Source organism: Nannobrachium achirus (genome assembly GCF_963921795.1).
Source record: "Nannobrachium achirus genome assembly, chromosome: 2".
NCBI lineage: Eukaryota > Metazoa > Chordata > Actinopteri > Myctophiformes > Myctophidae > Nannobrachium > Nannobrachium achirus.
The window spans coordinates 15,362,586-15,369,662 of record NC_137811.1 but is presented as its reverse complement, the minus strand read 5'-3'; positions in this window follow the sequence as shown (position 1 = coordinate 15,369,662).

The window sequence follows — 7,077 nt, the reverse complement described above, 5'->3', positions numbered from 1 at the left end:
ACTTTTGATCTTAAGTACAGTATGCAGTATTGTGTTTATTTATTAATATTTGTGTCAGCTTGTTGGCACTGAGAAAAAAAAACTGTTATGTCAATTGTGTCTGAATAATTCCGTAAGGGATGGGCTGCGACAGCCAGACACGAAAATAAAATCATTCATTCATTCATTCATTCATTCGTTCGTTCATTCATTCATTCATTCATTCATTCATTCATTCATTCATTCATGCAATATTTATGTTGTTTCAAAAATATTAAAAAAATGTTCAAATTGTATTCTTTCTTGAAGATGGAAGATCCACAAGCTCACAACGTGTGGCATTGTGACATGTTGTGAGGTTGTACATCGGCTATTTGCAAATAACTTAAAATATCTGATTGAGGTTAAAAGTTGCCCTTTGATTGCACATTTTAATGAAAACAAAAGAAGTAGTTCATGCCCCAAGTAGTAAGCCACTTGAGCATAAGTTGCAGACACTGATGTGAGCTTGTCAATCATACCTTCAGTGTGTCATTTAACCACTTAAACCCTCTATACAGTATACTTAGTAAACAAATACCGAGTTGACCAGCTCATTTGTTCTGCTCATGCATTCTTTCCCCCTCTACAAAAACCTGTTGGCTGAAAATAGCAGATCTACAATGAGCCTGCAGATCTGCTATCGAACGAATGTTAGGGTTCAAGTGGTTAAGGCTTAGGTGTTGTTATTGCTTATTCTCAGGATGTATGAAAACGGTTTGGAATATGTATTTCGGTGTTTGTGTAAACCTGGTGTATATTTCTCCAACATTCACAACATCATTGTTTTTGTCTTTCTTTCCTACCTCTAGTTTAATCGGTGCAAGTAAAAAAATATATAACAACAGTACAAAATAAATTATGCCTGTTTGATAAGCCAGGTAATTTTTTTAGTTTGTTTTTGTCACATTCCTGAGACAATACTTTGATGACCAGCAGTGATCAGTATGGAGACACAAAGAGTCTCCTCAAATTATTGTCTTAGGAATGTGACAAAAAAACTAAAACATATCCATGAATTCAAATCTCTATGGGGTGAGTAGTCGATAGTAAATGTAGAAATACCGCAATATAGAAATACTCTGTTACAAGTAAATGGCCTGTATTCAAGATATTACTTGTAAGTACAAAAGCAATACACTTACAGTACCAAAGTAAAGGTACTCCGATTTTCCAAAATGCACTTATCAGAAATAGACAAAGTATAGTGGTTAAAGTATGTTTTATAATAATTATCTAAATCTACAAGGTAACTTGTAACTAAAGTTTTCAAATAATTGTAGTGCAGTAAAAAGTACAATAGTCGCCTCTGAGATGGTAATGGTGATACTTTAGTTACATTCCACCACTGACCAAATATAAATATATACATCATATAATCTCCCAATAGAAGGAGAGGTCCGGAATCTATTATGTCCTGTGTCTGCTAGCGGTACCAGTGGATTATTTAAATATGTTTATTTATTTTTTATCACGGATTTAATTTATTTATTTGTTTTATTTATTTTGGAAAGTCTACAGATTAAAACAAGAATTGAATATTTCAATAGTAGGTTTTGTGTAGCAGTAAAGTGGTGAGTGTTGTGAGGGGTTGTCTTCCTATCTGCAAGGCTGGATTGGTCTAACATGGATGGGCCGGAGCAGGCGGAAGAATAGGCTACAGAGAACGGCCTAGCCTCTTTGTTGTGAACTTGTGTATACTGTATATTATGTGCTGTGGTCTGTGGATGTTCTTTGCAGTGTGTGTGTGTGTGTGTGTGTGTGTGTGTGTGTGTGTGTGTGTGTGTGTGTGTGTGTGTGTGTGTGTGTGTGTGTGTGTGTGTGTGTGTGTGTGTGTCTCTTTTTATTTAATATACAGTATTGTGAGATTTTTTTAATTAAAATTTGCGGTGAAAAACATGCGTTATAGCCTACTCTCTTTTCCATCTCTTTTCCATGTCATGTGTTTGGGGGAGTGTGTGTAGATCGGCTATTTTCAAACCAATGCTATATTTGAACAGGTCATACAATTAAATATATACATAAGATATACATATAACACACATTTATTATTTGTTTATACAATTAAACATATACATAAGACATATATAATGCACATTTATTATTAGTTTATTTATTATTTCTATTTTATAACATTTTGTACTTTTAACTACATTTGGCTGCCAACACTTTCAGACTCAATATTCTGCACTTTCCCTTGTAAGTAAAGCCGACATCATAGTCGCCTGGGCGGTGGAAGGCTTTACACCGCGGTGTAGTCTTTTCGAGTCTTTTTGAGTCAGGAAACTACAACATTACATCATTCCTCGCGGTGGAGAGCTTTACACCGCAAGTCCCAACACATCTCTCTGTTTTTACTATCAGACAGACAGGCTCTACACCCCGTTCACTAATTGGTCGACCTGAACGGAGTTTGCGTCTGAACCAGAGGGAGGCGGGGGAGGACTTCACCGTGGGCCCCGTGACTATGATGTCCTGCACTTATTTTCTGACTTGCGGTGGAAAGCTCTCCACCGGTGGATAGCTCTCCACCGTACACTCTGATACGGCCTTAAGTGTAGGATTGCAGTGTTGATACTTTTACTTGACTCAAGTATGCCTATACTGCTATTAATTATCATGCAGGGAATCAATGGATTTAAAGTTTTGGGGTCGATTTCTACTTTTACTCCACTACGATTATTAGAAAACTTTACTTATTAGTTACAGTAACTTACAGATATACAATTATATGATATAAAACATACATTAATCCACTTTAGACCCATGTATACCAACCATATATTGTGAAATGATAGTCATTAACAGGTGAAGACAAAACAACCTCACTACCTACTGTTGAACACAAGGTGGGGCTGTGAGACCTGCTATGTGTGGAAGCCTCCATTTCCTATAACAGTCGGTTCCCTGCTTAATCACTCTATCAATGTTGTATCATAGTACGTATAATAATACTTTTTAGTTTTTATTTTATGACACAAATAATTGGGTGGGGTGCTGAGGTTTTCCACCGCAGAGAATAGACTTCCAACAATGCAAAACTACCTTTGGTTAGGTGAGTAGCGAAGTAGTTTAGTTTATTTTGACTGAAGGTTGAGCTCTCGTAGGGGTACCAAAATCCTGGCCTAGTCTTTGAGTCACCCGCCTGTCACCCGCCGTCAGTGAGAATCGCTGACGCTCTGGACCAGAGCATGACATCGTGGATCTCCATATATGAGCATAAAAGGGACAGGTCATGGCAAACCTGCATATTTGTTGTTACAGATACAACCCACCAATACTAGACATGGCCACCAGGCAGGCTGGTCACTTTATGTCACGTTATGATCCGGTTCTGAAAGAACTTCTTGAGCGGCCACAAGGTTCTGTTAAATACCCGAGTCCTGCTATTCAAAACGAAATAATCTACATTATTGCAAAACGGGTGCAGTGCGACATTCAAGAGGAAATAAACAGTGCTCCGTTTTTCTCTGTTATCATGGACACCACCCAAGATATTTCCAAAAAAGACCAGCTGAGCCAGGTTTATAGCTATGTGACTATTCAGAGGGATGAAAACAACATCGCCACAGATATCCTGATAAATGAGGCTTTTCTAGGTTTTGAGGAAACTAGAAGACACAACAGCCCACGAGCTGCAGAAGAAAATTCCAGACAGCATACAGAGTAACGGATTTGATCTGAGCAAGTGTCAGGGCAAGGATATGATGGTGCATGCAGCTAACGTGAGCGGAGTGTATTCAGGTGCAGGCCAGGATCATGGAGATGGAGCCGCTTGTCAAATATGTAGGCTGCACACAATCTGAATCTAACACTGAACGACATAGTAAAAGATGTTGCAGGTGTTTAAGCTTTTTTGATGACCAGTTCACGATGACAAATAAAGATGGAAGCTTGAGCTGTCTTTCTGTGAATTTATTCAAACCAGTAAAATAGTGTGTACACACGTTTGCTTTTCAGGCAGAGGCATGAAGGTCTCCCAGAAAGCAACAGAGGAAAATATGAAAAACCAAAGCATATATACAGAAAATGGGTCTATGGGACGGGAGGGGCCCTTCTCTCTATCAGCCAGGAGGCAGGGGAGTATACGTTGCTATGCCAACGAAGTGACCTTGGAGCGTGCACAGAGGCTCTCAGTGAAGGCAAAAATGCTACTTTTCTGGGATCAGGAGACAGAGAGTGGTCAAGTGAATTGAACTATTTAGCTAGTAGTCGTAAACGTGTCACTGTGAAGTGCTAAAGTTGACATATAGATTACGATCCCAGCAATCAATTAGTCACGGAGATAAAGATGCATACATGACCTACACATGAACTAATGCAAGTGAAGATGAGCACAACGACTGTTTGTAATTGTACATAAAGCAGGGTCAAAAGGCCACGTTTCAGGGCCTCCCAACCAGTAGGGAATTTACCCCATATGATATGTGAAACAAAAAGGAACATATGAACAGTAAAAATAGTACCCCCACAGTGTATCACAAGGTTCGAAGTAAAAATAGTACTACAGTATCACAAGGTTAGAAAAATCCATATCACAGGCAAAAGATGTCGACCTCCAAAAAGCAGTCTGTCTCCTCGAAAACATAATTGTGAGGTTTTGACCAGGTCAGCCGCTCAAAATCTTGCAGTAAAATGGGGAGCACAGACCGGGTTTATGAAAATGCGTAAAAGAAGAGTGAAACGCCACTTCGACGAACTCTGTGAGGATGAAAGGCTTAGTGATGGTGAAAGCTATTTCAGCCTGGACATCATTATCAGCCAGCCGTCACAGAGGTGCCTGATTTCAGACCAGTGCTGTGTTCTACCTGATACTTGGGTCTACGCTGTATGTGTAGAAAAAAAGAAATAAATAGAAAAAGCGTTCGTGTGTGTGTGTGTGTGTGTGTGTGTGTGTGTGTGTGTGTGTGTGTGTGTGTGTGTGTGTGTGTGTGTGTGTGTGTGTGTGTGTGTGTGTGAACGGCTGCCCCGCCTTCAAGGGACTGTATACGGCGCGCCACGATCGCATCGTGGATTTGACAGCAAAAGAACTGCGCCGTGCCACTGGACAACACACAATATTCCATGTTAACAAAACTGTTCAAATTAACTGGTTTGCCTCATCTCAACTCAACAATACATTTAACAATACTGTGGAAAGCTTCCCCAATACTCCAGACATTGTCATGATCAATGAATCCACCAAGTCAGTTTTCATCCTAGAAGTTGGATGCTCTTTTGACATGTACATGGACACCTGCTTTACCTATAAATGGTCAAAATATCAGCCCCTTGCAAATGCCATCTCTGCTTGTGGTTATAATTATAAAATTATAATTTTGATATTTGGTAGCCTAGGGCATGTTCATAAAATGTGTGTGAGAGGACTCCAACTTGCTGGACTGGCAAAAAAAGCAGCAAAACAATTGGCTAAGTTCTGCTCTGTGTCTGCCATCATTGGCAGCCACTTTATCTGGAAAAGACGGTGCCACCTATACCCATAGTTTGTGTGTTTCATGCGCTGCCCTATAGCTTAGGGAATCAAGGACATTATTTGTGAACATGATCTTTTGCACTGTACTGTTGTCTCTTATTACTATTGGATTTTGATGATTTATGTCTCTAATCGTAATCCAATAAATGAATTCAAATGTGTGTGTGTGTGTGTGTGTGTGTGTGTGTGTGTGCGCGCGTGCGTGCGTGCGTGCGTGCGTGCGTGCGTGCGTGCGTGCGTGCGTGTGTGCGTGTGTGTGTGTGTGTGTGTGTGTGTTTTTGTAAATGGTCCCATTTGGGGACTAAAAACATGTTAGCACAGTAACATTCAGGGGACCTCCCTACTTTGTGGGGACAAAATAGTAGGTCCCCACAAGGGTTAGGGTTAGGGTTAGGCCACAGAAAATGAATGGAAGTCTATGTAATGTCCCCAAAAGGGACCATTTACAAAACGGTGTGTGTGTGTGTGTGTGTGTGTGTGTGTGTGTGTGTGTGTGTGTGTGTGTGTGTGTGTGTGTGTGTGTGTGTGTGTGCGTGTGCGTGTGCGTGTGTGTGCGTGCGTGCATGCACGCATGTGTCTAGGGTGGGGGTGGAGGGGGGCCCAAAACAAATATCTGCCCTGAGGCTTGTATCATGTTACGCCACTGGCCCCCAGGCACTGCGGCTGTGCCATCTCACACAAGCCATGTTATTTGCATTGCAGTATACTCTGTGTGCATCTCCATTTGATTAATTGATTCTGTGGTCTCTTTGGGTTTGTTGTCGTTGTGTCAGCTGGTATAGTACTCACAAAGGTGTGAAATTGGAACTCATGTTTTTCCCTAGCTCGTGAGCAGATTCAAATACATTTGCTGCTTGCTTTTCCTCTGTTGTGTGGACCACGTGAGTGCAGTGGTCATCAATGTGTCCGCACACCGACACATGTGTCTGTGGCAAAAGACATGTCCTTGTCCGGCGCATAATACACAATGACTGAATGTCAAAGTCTCTCCAGGTTTACTCCAGAATATGTATGACACTGATTTACTACGATATGGCACATTATGAGTCCACTTGCACTAGTGGTTCTCAAACGTTTTATTTGCATGGAACCCCATGCATAACGTTGAGAGAGTACAAAACCAAATGGTCCGTTTGGTTCCAATTATACACTCTCAGAGTTACAGACCTGCTATGGTCATTCATGTGTTTCTGGTAATATTTCTATTTTTGGGGGGGCTTTTTCTGCCTTTATTGATAGGTGAATAGTAGGCTTAGAGGAAATGGGGAGAGAGATGGGGGGGGCACTGAGCAATAGTTGGATATTACACCGCTAGTTAATTTTTTGCCGTCATTTCAACCAACTAGATTCCGGTTATATTCACACCGAAAATATACTTTGCAATTTATTCCATAATTCAATAACTATTTATTAAAAAAACAACAGTAATGTGCATAACTGATCTCCTAATATTGGGCTAACGTAATTATAATATCCGTTTATCATTATTAAGTGTAGTTTAGGTCTAGCCGAGATTTCGCCGACTAATTATAGTCGGCGTATCTACAGTACGTTTATATTTACACCGAATTTAGACAATTGAAGTT